The sequence below is a fragment of the Erinaceus europaeus genome, chromosome 8 (genome assembly GCF_950295315.1).
Source record: "Erinaceus europaeus chromosome 8, mEriEur2.1, whole genome shotgun sequence".
Classification (NCBI taxonomy): Eukaryota; Metazoa; Chordata; class Mammalia; order Eulipotyphla; family Erinaceidae; genus Erinaceus; species Erinaceus europaeus.
Genome location: NC_080169.1, coordinates 122,166,241 through 122,186,911, shown reverse-complemented (window position 1 = coordinate 122,186,911; position 20,671 = coordinate 122,166,241).

The following is a 20,671-nucleotide window of genomic DNA, read 5'->3' as shown; positions in this document are numbered from 1 at the left end:
CTGACAGGTGGGGTGTCTTTTCAGACCTCCATCTCAAGGATGGAGGAGTTCCCCTATGCTCTACCATGCTTTCCCCTAATCCCACATGGTGTCGTGTAATTACTTATTAGAAACTTATAATTAGACTATGGGACTCTTCACTAGCAGCAAAGCATGTTTTTAGGTGCCTCTCTTTCTCTGCCCTCTCTACCTGTCCCTTCCCTCCAATTTCTCTCTGTCTTATCCAATAAAACAGCAATAAAAGATGGGCACTGGAGCAGTGGATTCTTAGTGCAGGCACCGAGCTCCCTTGGTAACCCTGGAGGAAAAAAAACAAAACAAAACTTAAGTTTACACAACTTGGGAAAAAGAAACTTGACGTGAGATTCCTGAATTTTTTCCGGTCCCAGGAACAGCAAAAACAGTTCATCAGCTTTAGAGTCTGGTCAGCCCTCCCTAGAACACTTCCTAGCATTATTTTCACTTCTTAAAAGCAGGAAGCACACATACTTCCTGCATCTGTTTTCCCTATACAACAGGAGCAGCAGAAGTGAACTTTCCTTTGAGCCCCTGTCCAGTTGTGTAACTAACAAAACTCTCATTATCTTGCAGTCCAGCTTGGTTCCTCTCTTTTGGTTTCATTTCTGGGATAGTTGTTTTTCAGGTGTCAGATGGCTCCACCTAGGAAGTAGGCTGGAAGGAGACAGAGGATTTATCTATTTCCTCTCAATGACCTGATAAAAAGTGGGTTGCCCCTTTGGGGTGTAGTCATCTAATCCTTTCCTGGAAACATAAAGACAACTGATCTTCATTGGGCTGAGCAGGATGGGCTCATTGTCACTCAGTGATGTTATGGGAACTATCTGCAGCAATCAATCCATTGATCTCTGACAGTATTGCTGTGCAAACCTAGTCTCATAGGACCCTGATTCTGTTGATACAAAGGTAAACTTCCTTTACTTTATGAGACAAAGTAAAATCAGTTATGGGACCAGTATAGTACAGTGCCCCAGAACCTAGGTTCAAGCTCCTGGTCCCCACCAGCAGGGGCAAAGTGTCACGAGTCATGAATTAGAGCTGAACATGTCTCTGTCTACCCCCTCTTCTCCATTTCTCTGTCTCTATCCAAAAGTAAATAAATAAAATTTAAAAAAGAAAATTTTCATTTTTTTTTTGGTCATTACGCCAGGTCCCCTGCATTGCTTGATGCTGTGGTCTATTTACATAATCACTGTTTTGCCTGCAGGGTATTGGTTTAATTCCATTGGTTAGAACCTTCACAGTAGCTACTATGGAAGCTTTTTTAAATTTTTTTTATTTTTGATTTAAGAAAGGAGACATTAACAAAACCATAGAATAAGAGGCATACAATTCCACGCATTCCCATATCCTGATCTCCACATCCTACCCCCTCCCCTGATAGCCTTTCCATTCTCTATCTCTCTGGGAGTATGGATCCAGGGCCTTTGTGGGTTGCAGAGAGTGGAAGGTCTGGCTTCTGTAATTGTTCCCTGCTGAACATGGACGTTGACTGGTCGATCCATACTCCCAGTTTGTCTCTCTCTTTCCCTAGTAGGGTGGGGCACTGAGGAAGTGGAGATCCAGTACTCATTGATGGGGTCGTCTGTCCAGGGAAGTCTGGTCGGCATCATGTTGGCATTCAGAAACTGGTGGCTGAGAAGAGACTTAACATACAAAGCCAAACAAAATGTTGAACAATCATGGAGCTAAAGAGTGTAATAGTGCAGATGAAGTGTTGGGGGTATTCCCTGCATGCTCTTGTGTACTTCTTTTTTCAGGTAGTTTATGGGCACAGGTGAACCTATGCTCTATCTCAGGGGACCTGGACTCTATCTAGGTTTGGGGACTTTATTGGGGAGTGGAACACCTGGAACGGAATTAGAGAATACTATGAACGGAAAGGTCTCACCTGAGTGATGAAGCTGAAGGGTTGTCATTCCACACCTGAAGTCTTTGGTCACAGTCTGAAGTGAAGCATGCTAGGGTGGCACTCGTTGTGTTGATTAGGTTGAGATTCGTGGATGCAATATTATTTGATTTGAATTGAGAGCAGCATGCAGAAAAGTGGACCCCACCCTAAGGTTCCAGGACTGGGGGAAATATAGGCTCTATAGTGGAAATGTGAGGTTCCTGTTGTCTTAGGGTTCAAGAAGACAATGGATAGTTATTGTTATCAAACATTATTTGGTGATAGGGTTAATTTTGGAAAGTCCCTTTAATAGGATTTGGGGTATAGTACCCAGCATCTTGTATATAGCTGTGCTATCGGTTGCTTCTGTTCTCCCTAGTCTAGGCTTTTGGGAGAGAACATATCTAAGACAGCCTATGTATTAAAAAGACTCAGTCTGTGTTTTAAGAAGTTCTAGATATATCATCAGTTTTTCGCCTCTCATATTAATTAAATAGTGGTTTATATAATGTTTACACTTTAATAGGATTGTACATAAACACCACTCCCACCACCAAAAGACTGTGTCCCATACCCACCACCCACCCCTGTACCCTCATCCTCCACCGTGCTGGGAAGCCAAATGGCTTGAAGCCCTCCCCTTCACCACAGTGTTATTACGTTGGTGCCCTGCTCTCGATTTAATCAGATCCTGCTTTGAGTTTCCATTTCTGTTCTTCTTTCTCAACTTCTGTTGATGAGTGCGGACATCCCATACTCATCTTTATCTTTCTGACTTAGCTCACTTAACATAATTCCTTCTAGCTCTGTCCAAGATGGGTCAGATAAGGTGGGCTCATTGTTCTTAATAGCTGTATAGTATTCCATTGTGTATATGTGCCACAGCTTTCTCAGCCACTCATTTCTTGTTGGGCACCTGGGTTCCTTCCAGGTTTTAACTATTATGAATTGTGCTGCGATGAACATAGATGTACACACATCTTTTTGGTTGGGCATTATAGAATCCTTGGGGTATATCCCAAGGAGAGGAATTACTGGGTCAGATGGAAGTTCTATGTATAGCCTTGTGAGAGTTCTCCAGAGTGTTTTCCAGAGAGGATGGACCAATTTACATTCCCACCAGCAGTGTAGAAGGGTTCCTCTGTCCCCACAGCATCTCCAACATTTATTGCTGCTGTCCTTTTTGATATATGCCATTCTCACAGGAGTTAGGTGGTATCGCAATGTTGTCTTTATTTGCATCTCTCTGTCAATCAGCTACCTGGAACAGTTTTTCATATGTTTGTTAGCCTTTTGGATCTCCTCTGAAGTGCATGTCTTGTTCATATCCTCTGCCCATTTTTGGATGGGGTCGTTTGCTTTTTTGGTGCTAAGTTTGCTGAGTTCTCTGTATACTTTGATGATTAGTCTCTTCTCTGATGTTTGCCATGTGAAGATCTTCTCCCATTCTGTGAGGGGTCTCTTTCTTTGTGTGATAGTTTCTTTGGCTGTGCAGAAGCTTTTCAACTTTATGTAATCCCATTGGTTTGTTTCTGCTTTAGTCTTACTTGCAATTGGGTTTGTTTCATCAAAGATGTCCTTGAGGTTTAGGTGGGAGAGTGTTTCACCAATATTTTCCTCTAAGTATTTGATAGTTTCTGGTCTGACATCCAGGTCTTTGATCCATTTGGAATTGACTTTTGTTTCTGGTGAGATACGGTGGTTCAGTTTCATTCTTCTGTATGTTATAACCCAGTTTTCACAGCACCATTTATTGAAGAGAGCCTCCTTCTTCCATTTAATACTTTGGGCCCCCTTATCAATGATTAGATGTCCATAGCTATAGCTGTGGAGGTTTAAATCTCGGCTTTGCATTCTGTTCTACTGGTCTGTGTGCCTATTTTTGTTCCATTACCAGGCTGTTTTGATGATGATGGCATTATAATATAGTTTGAGATCTGGGGGTGTGATGCCTCCATTTCTGTTTCTTTTCCTCAAGATAGTTTTGGCAATTCTAGGTATTTTCTGGTTCCAGGTAAATGAATGTATTTGTTGTTCTATTTTCTTAAAGAAGCTTGGTGGAACTTTGATGGGTATCACATTAAATTTGTATATGGCTCTGGGGAGAATATTCATTTTGATGATATTTATTCTTCTGATCCATGAGCATGGGATGTCTTTCCATTTCTTGGTATCAGTTTCTATTTCCTTGAAGAGTGACTCATAGTTTTCAGTATACAAGTCTTTCACTTCTTTGGTCAGCTTTACTCCAGGTATTTTATTGATTTTTTTGCAACAGTGAATGGGAATGATTTCTGGATGTCTTCTTCTTCAGATTTAGTGTTTGCATAGAGAAATGCCACTGATTTTTGTACATTGATTTTGTAGCCTGACACCTTGCTATATTGCCTAATAACTTCCAGTAGTTTTCTGCTGCATTCTTTAGGTTTTTCTATGAATACTATCATGTCATCTGCAAATAGTGAGAGTTTGACTTCTTCCCTTCCACTCTGTATTCCTTTGATTTCTTTCTCTTGCCTGATTGCTATGGCAAGAACTTCCAATACTATGTTGAAGAGTAACGGTGATAGAGGGCAGCCCTGTCTTGTCCCTGATATGAGGGGAAATGCTTTCAACTTCTGTCCATTGAGTATGATGTTGGCTGTTGGTTTGCTATATATGGATTCCACTATCTTGAGGAATTTCCATCTATTCCCATTTTTCATAGGGTTTTGAGCATGAATGGGTGTTGGATTTTTCAAAGGCTTTCTCTGCATCTATTGAGATAATCAGGTGATTTTTGGCTTTGCTTTTATTGATGTGGTGAATGACATTGATTGACTTATAGATGTTGAACCAGCCTTGCATTCGTGGGATGAATCCCACTTGGTAGTGATGAACAATCTTTTTGATGTGTTGCTGTATCCGGTTGGCCAATATCTTGTTTAATATTTTGGCACCTATGTTCATCAGAGATATTGGTCTGTAGTTTTCCTTTTTTGTTGTGTCTCTATCTGCTTTGGGTATCAGAGTGATGTTGGCTTCATAGAAAGTGGAAGGGAGTGTCCCTGTTTCTTCAATCCTATGGAAAATCTTTAGGAGTATGGGTATTAACTGTTTCCTGAGGGGTTTGTAGAATTCGTTTGTGAAGCCATCTGGTCCAGGGCTTTTGTTGTTGGGGAGATTCTTAATAACAGTTTCAATTTCTTTGTCTGTGATTGGTGCATTTAGATTTTGTAGTTCTTCTTGGTTCAGTTTTGGAAGGGCATATGCTTCTAGGAATTCTTCCATTTCTTCCAGATTTTCTAGCTTGGCAGCATATAGTTTTTCATAGAAGTCTCGCATGATTTTCTGTCGTGTCAGTTGTGATATCTCCTCTATTGTTTAAAATTCTATTAATTTGAGTCTTCTCCCTTTTTTGTTTAGTGAGTCTGGTTAGGGGTTTGTCAATCTTGTTTAATTTTTCAAAGAACCAACATTTGGCTTCATTGAGCTTCTGTATGGTTCTCTTATTTTCGATGTTGTTTAATTCTGCTCTAATTTTAGTGATTTCTGTCCTTCTGGCTGCTTTAGGGTTCCTTTGTTCCTCTTCCTCTAAGTCCTTGAGGTGTGCAGTAAGGCTGTTCATTTCAGCTTCTTCTTGTTGTTTAATATGTGATTGTATGGCTATGAGTTTCCCTCTCAGTACTGCTTTAGCTGTGTCTCAAATATTTTGATAGGTTGTGTTTTCATTTTCATTTGTTTCCAGGAACATTTGTATTTCATGCTTGAGTGTCTCTCTGACCCAGTGGTTCTTAAGCAGTATGTTCTTTAGTTTCTGTGACTTTTAATAATTTTTGGTTTGTTGTTAAATGTTAGTTTTACTCCACTGTGGTCTGAGAAGATATTGGGATGATTTCGATGTTCTTGAATTTACTGATGCTGTCTTTGTGGCCTAACATGTGGTCTATCCTTGAGTATGTGTTGTGTGGATTTGAAAAGAATGTGTATTTCAATTTTTTGGGGTGAAGAGCTCTGAAAATGTCCAAGAGATCTAGTCTGTCCATCTCTTCATTTAATTCTCTTGTTTCTTTGTTGATTCTCTGTTTTGTTGATCTGTCTAAGTGTGAGAGTGGGCTGTTAAATTCTCCCACTATTATTGCATTACAATTGATGTATTTTTGAAGTTCTTTGAGAATGTGTTTGATGTATTTAGATGGTCCCTCATTGGGTACATAGATGTTAATAATTGTTATATCTTCTTGGCTGACTGATCCTTTAATAATTATGTAATGAGCTTGCCTATCTTTTATTACTTTATTTAATTTAAAATCTATTGTGTCAGGGATGAGAATGGCTGTTCCTGCCTTTTTTTGTGGTCCATTACCCTGTAGGATAGTTTTCCATCCTTTCACTTTAAGTCTGTTTATCTTCTTTGGTCAAGTGGGATTCTTGTAAGCAGCATATGGTTGGGTTATGTTTTCATCCTCCCACTCTGTGCCTATTGATGGGTGAGTTTAAGCCACTGACATTTATTGATATTATGGATTTAATGTGTTATAGTGTCATTGTTCAACAAGTTTTTATTTGATATGTTGCAAATATTATAGGGATGTTCTTGTTTATAAGAGGTCTTTTAGAACATATTTCAGGGCCATATTGGTGATAGTTGTTTCCTTTAACTGTTGTTTGTCTGAGATTTTGATGACTTCATCTAGTTTGAATGAATGTCTAGTGGGATATATTATCCTTGGTTGAAACCCTTTTTCATTCAGGGCTCGCTAGATATCTTGCCATTCTCTTCTGGCCTTTAGAGAGTTTGGGTATAGAAGTCTGCTGATAGTCTTATAGTTTTCCCCTGTATGTGATTTTTTGTTTTTCTCTTGCAGCGTTTATGATCCTTTTTTTATCCTTACTTCTTTTCATTGTGACTATGATGTGTCTTCAGGTACTATACCCCAAACCCTATCAAAGGGACTTTCCAAAATTAACCCTATCACCAAATAATGTGATGATAACAATAACTATCCATTGTCTTTTGAACCGTAAGACAACAGGAACCTCACATTTCCACTATACAGCACTATATTTCCCCCAGTCCTGGAACCTTAGGGTGGGGCCCACTTTTCTGCATGCTCCTTTCAATTCAAATCAAATAATATTGCATCCATGAATCTCAACCTAATCAACACAACGAGTGCCACCCCAGCATGCTTCACTTCAGACTGTGACCAAAGACTTCAGGTGTGGAATGACAACCCTTCAGCTTCATCACTCAGGTGAGACCTTTCCTCTCATAGTATTCTCTAATTCCATTCCAGGTGTTCCACTCCCCAATAAAGTCCCCAAACCTAGATAGAGTCCAGATCCCCTGAGATAGAGCACAGGTGCACCTGTGCCCATAAACTAGGGGAAAAATATATACCTGAAAGCAGAAGTACACAGGAGCATGCAGGGAATACCCCCAACACTTCATCTGTACTATTACACTCTTTAGCTCCATGATTGTTCAACAATTTTTTTGGCTTTGTATGCTAACTCTCTTTTCAGCCACCAGTTTCCGAATGCCAGCATGATGTTGACCAGACTTCCCTGGACAGACGACCCCATCAATTTGTACTGGAGCTCCACTTCTTCAGAGTCCCACCCTACTAGGGAAAGAGAGAGACAGACTGGGAGTATGGATCGACCAGTCAACATCCATGTTCAGCAGGGAACAATTACAGAAGCTAGACCTTCCACCCTCTGCAACCCACAAAGACCCTGGATCCATACTCCCAGAGAGATAGAGAATGGGAAGGCTATCAGTGGAGGGGGTAGGATGTGGAGATCCAGTTATGGAAATTGTGGGGAATTGTACCCCTCTCATTCTATCGTTTTGTTAATGTCTCCTTTCTTAAATAAATAAAAATATTATTTATTTATTTATTTATTTATTTAATTTTTTATTTAAATAGAATGAAGTGGTTATGTAAATAGAATAGTGTTAAGCAGGGGGGATTTAAACCAAATGAAACAGAAGGGGTCTCATGCATACCAACAGTTATGGGGGAAATGTTTGACAGCATCTTCGATGAGGGACGCTGATAAACACTTGATGTTTGCAAGGGTGGTCTGCCCAGGCACCCCGACTAAACAAGGTACTTGCAACATAGGGGACTGCAACTCTGTGGAGGTGTAGGTTAAGACTTGGCATGAACCTGATTTATGGACGGGAGGGAGAACGCGGGGCATCCGGATACTGTTCACTGGGGAGTGTTGGTATGCATGAGACCCCTTCTGTTTCATTTGGTTTAAATCCCCCCTGCTTAACACTATTCTATTTACATAACCACTGTTAACAAGTTCCACCCTCCCTCCAGGGCATTTGTGGTTCAGTGATAGGATTCTTGCCCAATCTGCCCCCTCTTTGTCACACTCTGATTTTCACCAGTCACTTTTCTCTCCACCCTCTCTATGTCACATCCTGTTTCCACCCTACTTGGGAAGTATATATAAAGACAGCATTGTGAGTTTTAGAGTACTGTACTTTGAGTTTAACTTAGCTTGTCTTAGATTGTGTTGCGTCCTGCATGAATAAAGAGATACTGCCTACAGCTCAACCATGAGTCCCTGGTCATCTGTTACCTGCCTGTGCCCATGAAGCCAGCCTGGCGAAAACAACCTAACCCATCGAAAACGACATATGGCGCAACAACGTGGGACCAGACCTGTGCAACTCCCAGATAAGTGATAGTGCCTACCTATGCACTATGGTCTTCTCTTCTACTTATGAAGAGGTTTGCCAAAGCCTCTACTGTTTCATCATGAGACAGTTACTCTGTCTCTGGAACATTTTACTCTGGGCCACACTTCGGTTCCCTGACCGGGAACTTTGGTTTCTAATGACCAGGATCATAGAGCTTGGGAGATGCTCTGAGATTTCTCCTTGGACTTTCTGGATTCCCTCTCCCATGTTTCCTGAGGAAAAGGACTACATTTTGCTCTGGGCCACAGTTTGGTTCTTTATGACTGTGATTGTAGACCTTGGGATATGCATGGGGATTTCCCCTGGGACTTTCTGGACTTCTTCTCGCATGTTTCCCATGGAGAAGGACTACTCTAATTTGAGGAGCATTCTCCAGTACCCTGGCAGTTCCCAAGTATGGAGACACGTGGTTAGTTCTACTCTCCTGATTGGATTCTTTCTTCGATGGGAAGACACTTTTTAAAAATGGGTGCCTGAAGCAATCCAGCCGGAACAGTCAGAAGCACCCTAAATGGAATTTCGAGGACCTTTTTGGACTAGGACGCCCTCCGGGGATTCTTAATCCTACATGGTGAGATCTTGATAAATCTGGTTCAAGTTGTGTTTCATAAGAGAATGATTTGAATGACTGAATTTTTGTTTGACATTGACTTAAAAAAAAATGCTGGATGCAGCCATGATTTCTAGAGACATCCAGAAACAATCCAAAAGGTTGTTTTTTCCCTCCTTTGATTTCTCTTTTACGTCTTGACATGAATCTGAAACATTTAATCCTGGAAACCATATGAGTTATGGGTGGGGCAGATAGTGCAATGATTATGTTAATTATTCTCATGCCTGAGGCTTTTAACCGTGGTTCTTCTGTTTACCTTTCCACATTTTATTGAGTTTAAACTGCTTAAACAACCTTAAAATCATACTAGAAAGGACTTCCAATTATAATGGAATTATCAATTATAGTAAACTTCTAATCTGCTACAAGTTTTGTTCAACAAGTAAGTGAATTTCAGCTGTCAAGTCTTCACATGAAAAAGCATCTACTCAAATGGAATTCCCGGAAATCCATTTGGACCCCTGTTCTCTGACATCACCCACAAGATGGAATGACTACAACACACCCCCGGAAACCAATGATAAGACCTGGCACGACCTGAAGAAACAGATTCACAGACTCCAAAGCTCACTCTCTACAGAAAAGCAGAATTCTGGTGGCCGACATTCCCCATCGAGACAGACGTGCAGCGTTTCATCCTCTGGCATTTTCTTCTGTGGTCAGCTACTTTGAACTGACACCTCCATTGGACTTACTGGTACATGCTGCTGTGTTTCTCAAAGACTAACTTGAGCCAATTACCTTGAGACTTTATAGACCATGTCCCCTCGCCTGCAGGCTCTTTCCCAGAGGCAGAAAACTCCCCCTGCTTATTAGGTTATGCCCACAGAGGCATGAAGCGCCCCAAGAGGCAAGAGATGCCCACAGAGGCAGGAAACGCCCTTTGAGGCAAGAGATGCCCCCCAGAGGCATGAAGCATTCCCAGAGGCAAGAAATGCCCTTTCGCCTGCTAGGCCTTGCCCTTTGAGGCAAGAAACGTTCCCCTTGGCATCACGCTGGTTATTGCTGCTCGCCTATTTTGTTTTCCATGTCTTATGCCAGTTCTTTTGAAAACGCCTGTATGATATACGTTTCTGTTCACCCCACAATGGCCATTAGTTAAAAAGAAAGGGGGAATTGTTGGTATGCATGAGACCCCTTCTGTTTCATTTGGTTTAAATCCCCCCTGCTTAACACTATTCTATTTACATAACCACTGTTAACAAGTTCCACCCTCCCTCCAGGGCATTTGTGGTTCAGTGATAGGATTCTTGCCTAATCTGCCCCCTCTTTGTCACATTCTGATTTTCACCAGTCACTTTTCTCTCCACCCTCTCTATGTCACATCCTGTTTCCACCCTACTTGGGAAGTATATATAAAGACAGCATTGTGAGTTTTAGAGTACTGTACTTTGAGTTTAACTTAGCTCGTCTTAGATTGTGTTGCGTCCTGCATAAATAAAGAGATACTGCCTACAGCTCAACCATGAGTCCCTGGTCGTCTGTTACCCGCCTGTGCCCATGAAGCCAGCCCGGCGAAAACAACCTTACCCATTGAAAACGACAGGGGAGGACCCTGGAGCGTTATTTACTGTTCAATTGCAGATACTACCATGGACCCAAAATCCTATTGGGCCATTGAGACCAGTCATCATAGGTAAGGACCCCCTACCAACATCCTCCCCATCCCCAAGGACAAAGAGAAAGAACAGAACTGACAATGAGCCCTTGCATCCTAGGGTGGAGCCACTAGTAAAAACTGTGGAATTAATGTATCATCTCTTAAATGAGTCTGACCCCAGTATGACTAGAGACTGCTGGCTGTGTCTACACCCTGAAACTCCTTATTATATAGGTGTGGTTTCCCTTGCTGGGATAGGCAGCCAGAAGGGGGACATCAGGAATCTAACCCTATCCTCTGGTAACTCTAAAGGCCCAATGTGCAAGTGGGGGGTACAGCCTCACATGACACTGGGAGATATTCAGGGAGCGAGAACCTGTGTTGTCACAGCCAGGTACACACTGGACTCCTCCCCATACAGAGGCAATTGTAACCAGACCATTAGAGTTAGCAAAATCCAGGAGTGGGCCACTCTCCTCAAGGCCCCCGAAGGAACCTGGTGGGCTTGTACTTCAGGCATGACTCCCTGTATCTCCCCTTATAGGATGAGTAATGAGGACCTCTGTGTTTTGACCCACATACTGAGACATGTATACTATTCTCAGGGTAAAGCAGGGTGAGAGCACCTCAAACGACAGGGAAAAGAAGACCTTGGGTCAACAAGAGAGAAGTGCGCCCCTATAGTGGTTCCCCTACTTGTAGGGATGGGAATAGCTGGGTCAGTGGCAGTGGGCGCAATGGCCCTAGCCAAGGAGACAACCCTAATAGAATTAGATCAGCAGATCAATCAGGACATGGTGACACTAGAGGGCACCATTGAAGCCCTTGGAGGGTCGCTGTCGCCCCTGGCCGAAGTGGTCCTACAGAACCGTAGGGGAATTGATTTGTTGTTCATGAAACAGGGAGGATTATGCGTGGCCCTAGGAAAGACTTGTTGCTTTTATGCCAACCACTCCGGAATGGTAAAGATGAATTTAAGTGAAGTTAAGAAAAGAATAGAAGACAGGGACCGCATCCTGAGGGACCAGAGCAACTGGGGCAACTGGTTTGCAAACTTATTCTCCTGGTCCCCTTGGTTGACGACACTGATCAGCTCCTTGGTGGGGCCCTTGATCACTTTACTCCTAATCTTTACCCTAGGACCCTGTTTATTAAGATCATTGATCTCCCTGATCCAGAGACAATCTGAGAAGGTAATGCTCCTTAGGAAAGGATATACTGAGGCTAATACAGAGGAAGAAGACGAGGATGAATCAAAGATTTGATTCTTGACTAAGACTAGTGGGGAATGTGAGATGGAAAATTCTTTCTTTCCTTCCTTCCTTCCTTCCTACCTTCCTTCCTTGCCTCCAGGGTTACCTCTGGGGTTCAATGCCAGCACTATGAATCCACTGCTGCTCATGATCATTTTTTCCCCTTTTATTGGCCAGGAGAGAGAGAAATTCAGAGAGGAGGGGGAGAAAGAGAGGGAGACACCTGCAGACCTGCTTTACCTGCAGACCTGCTTGACCACTTGTGAAGCAAACCCCCTGCTGGTAGGGAGCTGCAGATTAAAACCTAGATCTTTGCACAGGTTCTTGCACTTAGTACTATGGGTGCTTAACTGGGTGTACTACCACCTGGCCCCTACTTGTATTTTTCCTTTTGTGGGGTCAGGGCCTTCCTTGCAGGTATACAATTTCATTTATCTGGAACCTCATTTTTTTATTCTTTTGTTTCTATCTCTTCTGTCCCTCACACTCTACCAAAGATTGAGAGAGAGAGAGAGAGAAACAAAATGGCCAGTCAAAATGGTGAAATTGTTCAGAGACTAAGCAGCATAGATAATAGTGGTAGCAACAAGAATAAAAAGAAAGAAAACTGTTTATCTTTATCAACAATGTACAATTTATCACAGGGCCTCCCACCAGACATGGGGCACACCTGTGTCTGGTTTGAACCCGCCCCCAAAATTGCATTTTGACAGGATGGATTAAGGGGGGGAAGTAACTCTCTAATTTCTTTGTTTTCATTTCATTTCTTCTTATGAATATTAATTTATTAATTATTATGATTTGTCCACATTTACCCAAGTCCTTGTCTCAAATTTGCCATTTCATTCTCATATGACTCCTTATCAACTTTTTCTTCTTCTGTTTGTTGCTGTGGTTTTCCAACATAGTCCTCTTCTAAATTATGTCTGTTCCTAAATTCATCAGCACCAAGGACCACAGTGTCTCTGCCTGCTGTCTGTGCCTCTCCCCCACTGCAAGGGGCTCCTCTGTCAGCTCCTGCGTCTGTGCTCCCTCCTCAGGATCCCAGTCCTGAAGGCACAGCAGTGGCCTTCATGCTCCTGGATGCTGTTTCTTCTTTGTCATTGCCAGGGGAACAGTGGATTTCCAAGATAAATTAGATTTTCAGACAAAGAAGGTGAGAAGTGACAGACATAGGCAGTACATATTGGTCAGAGGATCAATCCAACAAGAAGATACAACCATCATCAATAGATAGGTTCCCATATGCATGCACCAAAATATATTAAAAATATTTAAAAAATACTTAATGGCCTTAAGGGAGACATCAACAACAGCACAGTCTTAGTTGGAGACCTCAAGACACCTCACTCACAGAAAGAGACGGATCACCAGACAAAAAAATCAACAAAGACATAAAGACTTGAAGTCATAGACAAGATGAGCTTAACAGATATATTCACAACCTCACCCCCCCCAAAACCAGAGAATTAACATTCTTTGCAAGTGAACAAGGAACATTCTCAAGGATCAACCATGTACTGGGACAGAAAAACGGTCTTAGCAAGTGCACGAATATTGAAATCATAAAAATGATCTTTTCTGACCATGAGGCAATAAGGTTAGAAATGAACCACAAAAAGAAACAAATACTTCCAAACTATGGTGACTGTAATAAACCCTTCTGGATAATTAAAAACATCAAAAGAGAAATTAAAAATTACTTGGACAAGAATAAAAATGAAGAGACCAACTTCCAGATACTTTGGGATGCAGCAAAGGCTGTCCTAGGAGGGAAGCTTATAACAATATAGGACCACATAAAAAAGGGCAAAGATCTCAAGTAAGTTACTTAACATCTCTGATGAGCCAACTAGAAAAGGATCAACAAAGAGACCCAACAAGTCAGGAAGAGGAAGGAAATAGTCAAAATCAGAGGTGAAACTAATGAAATAGAATCAAGAAAAATGATTCAGAACATTAACGAAACCAAGAGCTGGTTCTTTGAAAGGACAAATAATGTAGATAAACCAATGGATAGCCTCACAAGAAAAAGAGAGAAAGCTATGATAAAAATAATCAGGAATGAGAGAGATGAAATTACAACTAAATATGGGGAGATACAAAGAGTCATATGTGCATATTATGAGCATCTCCATGGGAATAAATTGGACAACCTAGAAAAGATGGATGCATTTCTAAAATGATTTCACTTTTGAAGCCTAACCCAAGAGAAAGTAGATAGTTCAAGCAATCCAATTATTGGTTTAATAAATGAATCAGAAATCAGAAGTCTGCTCAAGTAGAAAGGCCAGGCCAAGATGGCTTTACTAACAAATTCTTTTGACTCTTTCACAGAAAAACTAACACCTATTATCCTCAAGATATTCCATGAAATTGAAGAAGGGCAAATAATACCAAACAAGTTCTATGGGGCAAACATTACTTTGATTCTCAAAGGAGAAAAGGACTCCATGAGAAAAGAAAATTAGAGACTTCTGTCCCTGATGAGCTTTGATGCAAAGATCCCGAAATCGATCTTGGCCAACCAAATCCAACAATGTATCAAGAGAATAATTTATCAAGACCAAGTGATATTCATCCCTAGGAAATGGGAATGGTTTGACTTCCACAAATAAGTCAATGTAATTAATCATATTAACAAAAAGAAAGATGAAAATCACATGGTCATATCAACTGATGCCACAGAGTCATTTGACAAAATCCAACACCTTTTTATGATTAAGACCCTCCAGAAACTGGGAAGAGAAGGACAGATGAGAAAAATGAACAGTCACATGTAGAAAAGTGAAGCTAGCCCACCACTTAACACCGTATACCAAGGTCAAATCAAAATGGATTAAAGATCTAGATATCAGACTAGAAACTCTAGCTTTATAGAAGAAGAAAATATTGATGAATGTTGCAGACTTTTCCCATCAAATATATGTATTTGGAGACTCTACCCCCTAGGTATGGAAGATGAAAAGAAGAGTAAATAAATAGGATTACATGAAACTAAAAAGCTTCTACACATTGCAAGCAAACTACACAAGGATAACCAGGCAACCTAGTAAGTGGGAGAAGACACAGATCAGACAAACTGCTGATAACAAACATCTATAAAGAATTGGTACAGATCTACAAAAGAAGCAAAATAACTAATAAAAAGTGGGCCAGAGAAGAGATACACATGGCCCACAGACACATGAAGAAATGTTCCACTTCACTTATCATTAGAGAAATACAAATTAAAACTCATTGAGATCCCATCTCACACCTGAGACAATGGCTTCCATCAACAAACCAGGAAATGGAAGGTGTTGATGAGAATGGAGAAGGAAAGAACTCTGCTTCACTGCTGGTGGGAATGCAAACTGGTACCAGTCCCTTTGGAAGACTAAACGGATAATCTTCAAACAAAGAAAAGTGAAGCTCATACTTGAATCTTACATCATCTTTGCTTAGGGTTTACTATTTTCTTCCCTTTTTTATCATTCTAGAAATCAGCATTATAAGACAACTTTTTTCATATAGTAAGAAGTTATGGGGACCAGGCTGTAGTGCACCTGGTGAAGCACAGTAAAGTACATAAGGACCCAGGTTCAAGCCTCTGATCCCCACTTGCAGAAGGGAAGCTTCATGAGTCATGAAGCAGGTCTGTAGATGTCTCTCTCCCTCTATATATTCCCCTCCCATCTCAATTTCTCTGTCCTTATCCAATAATAAGTAAATAGTTTAAATTTTTTTTAAAAAAGAAGATACAGGAAAGGGTGGGAGAAAGAGAGAGAGAGAGAGAGAGGCACTAAGATTTCTCAAGTCAAATTCAAACCTGGATCTGATTATTCTTGATTTTCCAAGGCAGTCATGCAACAATAATTTTGAGAAAAATCTACAAGTATGAGAGGTATAAATCAAAGATAATCAGACAAAAACTTACATAAAGGAATCTGTTCATTCACGAAATATATTAGAAAACAAACTAGTTAAATAAAACTTCTTTTAGCATCTGAATTATTTGTATAGTTCTTTTCAAATTGTGAAAAGAACTATTAATTTTAATAAATATAAATTAATTCTATTACTTAATTATATTAATAAATATAAATATTAATTTCATTTCCAGGTTTATCTTCTGCTAAATAATGTTTGGCATTTCCCTAAAACAGGTGTCATCACAGCTCACTCTCTACCCAGACATCATTCATGATCCATGGGCAGTTGGTACAACTCAGTTCCTGTCATCTCTCTGTCTCTCCCACCCTCTCTCTCTGAGTTCACAGATTCAACAAATTCTCATCCTGAATTAACCATTGTCTTGTTTGTTAGGAGGAGTGATGTTATCTCATATTCATCTTCCTCCTTCCAGCTTATCAAAATTCATACAATATCTCTAATTACACTCATTTTGTGGTGAAGATGATGTCACACTGGCTGTCTGACAAGATCCGAGCATGGTGGGGGCCTCCACAAGGCAAGTGGTCCCAGACTGAACCAAAACCACTCCACCTTTTTGTTCCATTACTCATATTGTCAGCATTGGGTATTATTGGCTATTTTATAAGATTTATTGGTTATTTCCAAATGACACCTGGAGAAAAAGAAAGTTCCTAAGGGGAATGCTGTTTAACAAAAACAAAACAGTCCTTTAAAGACCCCCAGACAGAAAAGGCAGAAAAGGTTAGAGAAAAATATAGAGAGAGCAGTGGGTTCTTCTTCTGCTATATGTAAGCTTCTTTGGGGAGCTTATAGAATAGGGAGTAGACTGATAATTTGCTCCACAGAAACTGACCTTTTAGAAAGGCATTGGTGGTTCTGTGGTAGAATTCTCACCTGCTCCGCCCCCTCTCCTTGTCACACCCTGATTTTCCACCACTCCCTTTTTGCTCCACCCTCTTTATGTCACATCCTGTTTCCACCCTACTTGGAGAGTATAAATACAGCTGCTCTTCTGATTAAACACACTTGGAAATTTCTTTCTGGCTCCGAGAATTCCAGAGTGTATCTCCTGCGAAGTTGGTGCGGCACGAGTTCCTGATCCCTCTCCCATGCAGCAGCCTAGATCGGCTCCAGTTGTGTTCTATCCAACCCAGAGAACACTAGCTCAGGAAGAAGCACCCTCAGGCTATCCCGGCAGACACAGAAACTGTGATGTGATCGCTAGGGAGGAAAGTGCCCCTGGAATGTGAATGCTCCACAAAGCCGGAGGGGTTCCCTACCTGTGATGTTTTTACTCAGTAATTTTTGTATTAATAATCAAAACCTTGGTGATTTTTTTATTAGTGACCAAAGCCTTGGCAATTTTTGTTTTAATAATCTATGCCTTGGCAACTTTTGTTTGAATGAGCTAAGCCTTATGAGACTATACATATAAACTTCTGCTTGAGTACGACAGAGATGTCTTGAGCTTGATTCAGCATCAACTCACTTGTCTCTCATTTTTCCTCATTCTTGGCTGACACCTCTCATCTTTCCAGATATTCTTATAAACTGCTGGGGCTGGCCTATGGCAATTTTGTAGCAAAAAGCAGATTCCATGGTCTCTTGCAGCCCAGTAGTATTCCGCTGTGTGGTGGTCACCTTTCTTCAGCCTTATATCTAGTTGGGCACTAAGGTTGTTTGCAGTTTTGAGCTCTATACATAGTACTGCCATGGACTTGGGAATAAATGTTCTTGTGTTATTTGGATAGATGCCTAAGAAAGGACTTAGATGATCATGTAGGTAGCTCATTTCTATTGATTTGAGGAGTATCCAGACTGCTTTCTATTTTTTAATTCATTTATTATTAGTAGATATAGAGAGAAACTGAGAAGGGAAGGGGTGATAGAGAGACCGAGAGACACCTGCAGCCCTGTTTCTCCACTGGTGAAGATTTTCCCCTGCACGTGGGGACTGGGGGGCCTGAACCTGGATCCCTGCACATTGTAAATGTGTGCATTCAACCCGCTGCACCACTTCCTGGCCCCCTCAGACTGTTTTCCTTAGAGGCTGAGGAATCTACATTCTCACCAACAGTGTAACTATCACCCCCCCCAACATGGCTTCTGCCACACCTGCCATTTCTGTCCTTTTCGGTGGTGTATACTACACCATGGAATACAGCTCATCTGAAGAGATAATGAAAGCTCGCATGCTGCATGCAATCACAGTGAGAATCCTGAGCAAGATGGACAAGTACCAGACGACCTCATTCACAGGTGGAACGTAACATCCAAGAAAGGGATAAAATAGATTCTTACGGGCTGGGTGGTAGTCCAGTGGATTATGCACACATGGCACTAAGCTCAATGATTCCAGGTCAGGCTCCCAACTCCCCACCTGTAGGGGGGGTCGCTTCACAGGTGGTGAAGCAGGTCTGCAGGTGTCTGTCTTTCTCTCCTCCTCCCTCTCTGTCTTCCCCTCCTCTCTCCATTTCTCTCTGTCCTGTCCAACAGCAACAACAGCAATGACAACAACAATAACAACAACAAGGGCAACAAAATGGGGAAAATGGCCTCTAGGAGCAGTGGATTCATAGTATAGGCACCGAGCCCAGTGATAACCCTGGAAGCAAAAAATGATAAAATAAAATAAAATAAGATAGATTTCTAATCAGGGATAGTTTAAATAAGAATTATATGTAAGATTTCATGAGCAGTGATGCACCATGTCTGGAGCACGCATGACCAGACACAAGAGCCTGGGTTCAAGCCGCCGGTTTGCAGCTGCTGGGAAGAAGTCCAATGAGCAGCGAAAAGTGGTGCAGCTGGGTGTCTTTCCTTCTTCCTCTCTGTCTCCCCATTGCCTCTCAATTTCTCTCTGTGTTATCAAATAAAAGCAAGAAGAAAAACAATGTCTGCCATGAAGGGTGAATTTATAATGCAGTCACCAAGCCCCACTAATAAATCTGATGACAATAATAATAAAAATAAGTGATACCTGCTAAGACAGAAAAAAATGTATATTTCTCCTTTCCAGAACTCTGTGAGTTACAGAACTACTTGAGAGGGGTCAGGTGGTGGTGCACTTGGTTAAGCACACACATTGCAGTGCACAAGGACCCAAGTTTAAGTCCCTGGTCTCACCCTCAGGGGGAAGCTTCAGGAGTGGTGAAGCAAAGCTGTAGGTGTCTGTCTCTCACCCTCTACCTTTCTCTCCCCTCTCAATTTCTCTTTGTCGCTATCCAATAATAAATAAAATATTTTTCAAAAAGGAAATTACATTTAAAAAGAAGCACTTGCGAGAGAAAGCTTCTTGCTTCACTAAGAAAGCCTAGGTATCCCCCACTTATTAAAGTTTATGCTTTGAATTTCTCTTTTATGAAGTAAATTGATATTAGTTATGTGTTTGAAAAGTCAAAACATCCCTCCCACTATTTATAAGCTTGTTTTTTTATTTATGTATTCTACACATGAGAAAAACCATGAAGTAGTTGTCCTGGACCTCTTCACTTATTTACCTCAGAATATTCCCCAAATGGATAACCAGGCCGTGCGTTGCACAAAAGGAAGACTGAGATGATCGTGAGGGGAGGAACACAGAACCTGGTGTGCAGTGTCCTGATTCACAAGCTTAATATATGGGTATGCACTACACCTGGAATCTAAAACAATTTGCAAAGCAATACTACATTACTAATTGAAAAATGAACCCAGAGTAAAGGAATACAGAGATGACACTTGTCTTTAGGGCAAGCAGAAAATAGGACTGTCTTGACTTAGTTAATGGCAGGTCTGGGAAGGGTTTTCAGAGGACGCTACTTTTTATGACATATGGGTGAACCTGTACTCACAGATGAGAGTGATAGAGAATTTCCAAAATTTTGGCCTTAGAATATGTGCCTGTGATTGTGGTGTGTCTGTAAGAAGGCCTCAACACAGAACTGAACCACTGAGAAAACCACAAAAGGGTTATGCATTTGTAGAAAGACTCTATGCAAAAAAGGTGGCTGTGTAAAAGTGGAAAGTCGAATGAAGTGAAAACAAATTTGGGAGGATGAAAGTCAGACTGACCTTTACAAAGAAGACCCAGGCTCAGAGCAGAGGGCCAAGGAAGTAAGATGTTTGATAGAGAAATAGCAGAAGTGTCTAGCTGTGTACAGTATCCAAGGTTACTGCCATATTTTGTCTTTAATTGTTTGTCACGTCAGCTTCTATAACCCTGGCTAGCCACTGCCCTCCTAAAAGGTACCCTCCCCAGTCCCACAGTGGTGTATCTGAAGCTGAGGCTAAACTTTCCCAGACACAGCTCTGTAGGAAAACTCACAGTAACTAAGGCAACCAGACCCTGAACAATGGGTCTAAATTTCAGCCCTCAACCTTGCAGCTGCTTCTGTAATGACACATTCTGCTCTCAAGCCTACACCACTTGTATAAGCCCGTGTCGCGCTTTGTTGGAGGCTGGAGTTCTCAGAGTAATCTGAGCTCATGGCCAGCATGTAAACAAACTTCCTTTCTCCCTTACCCACCTTGGTTCCAGTCTTCTTGAGTGGCAGCAGAGTTCCTTAACAGGAGTAAAATAACTCATGATGGGTAGTGGTTACTAGCAGTTAATACAGGCAGTTCTCACTTCAGTTGGTCTCAACTGAGTCATAGAACTTTACACAATGATGTAACTCTTAACTTGCTTGGC